Below are 851 nucleotides of genomic sequence, written 5' to 3' on the forward strand. Positions count from 1 at the left end.
ACAACAGCTGAAGGGGCAGCCGTTATACATCCTCAGATTCCACAGTCCCCTCGAAACTCCAGTCCCTGGCTGCTCTGGGCCTCACAGAGATAGTGCCCTCACTCCAGAGACAGAACCGACAAGATTAGATTCTGCTGATTCAATATTACCTGAGGCCTGTGTTCTCCCAGGAGCCCATCATTTCCAAGGGGATTTGGCCCCCGTCTTTACTCTCATTATATCCCCAGCCTCTACCACAGTTTCTGGTACACGGCATGTACCCTTCCCAAAAAACTTGTTGAATTAACAAGGAACTCCTTTAGATTACACACAGAGGTGAATAAAAGCAACCCCCAAAATAAAAGAAAGAAATTAAAGGTAGTTGAAGAAATGAATTAGTGTTGCGTAAATTACAATTTAAAGAATCTGGATTCAGAAAATCCAAATAGCTTAAAAAACAAATCAGCAGGCTCCCACAGTATGGCCAGCAACATTAGCTAGCGCTCGCTCTACTCTCTCTAATGGGGAAACAGCAGACTACAAGAGACTGAGCTGTATCAGCCTCTATTTCCAACAGACTCACGTTCAACTTTCGCTCACAAAAAGAAAAAAAGCTGGGAAAATTTTACTAACCCTTTTTTTTTTTTAAATAGTTAATATAAAATTATAGCAAAGGGGCTTCCCTGGTGGCGCAGTGGTTGGGAGTCTGCCTGCCGATGCAGGGGACGTGGGTTCGTGCCCCGGTCCGGGAAGATCCCACATGCCGCAGAGCGTTGGGCCCGTGAGCCATGGCCGCTGAGCCTGCGCGTCCGGAGCCTGTGCTCCGCAACGGGAGAGGCCACAACAGTGAGAGGCCCACGTACTGCAAAAAA

The sequence above is a fragment of the Neophocaena asiaeorientalis genome, unplaced genomic scaffold (genome assembly GCF_003031525.2).
Source record: "Neophocaena asiaeorientalis asiaeorientalis breed wild unplaced genomic scaffold, Neophocaena_asiaeorientalis_V1.1 scaffold249, whole genome shotgun sequence".
NCBI classification, from domain to species: Eukaryota; Metazoa; Chordata; class Mammalia; order Artiodactyla; family Phocoenidae; genus Neophocaena; species Neophocaena asiaeorientalis.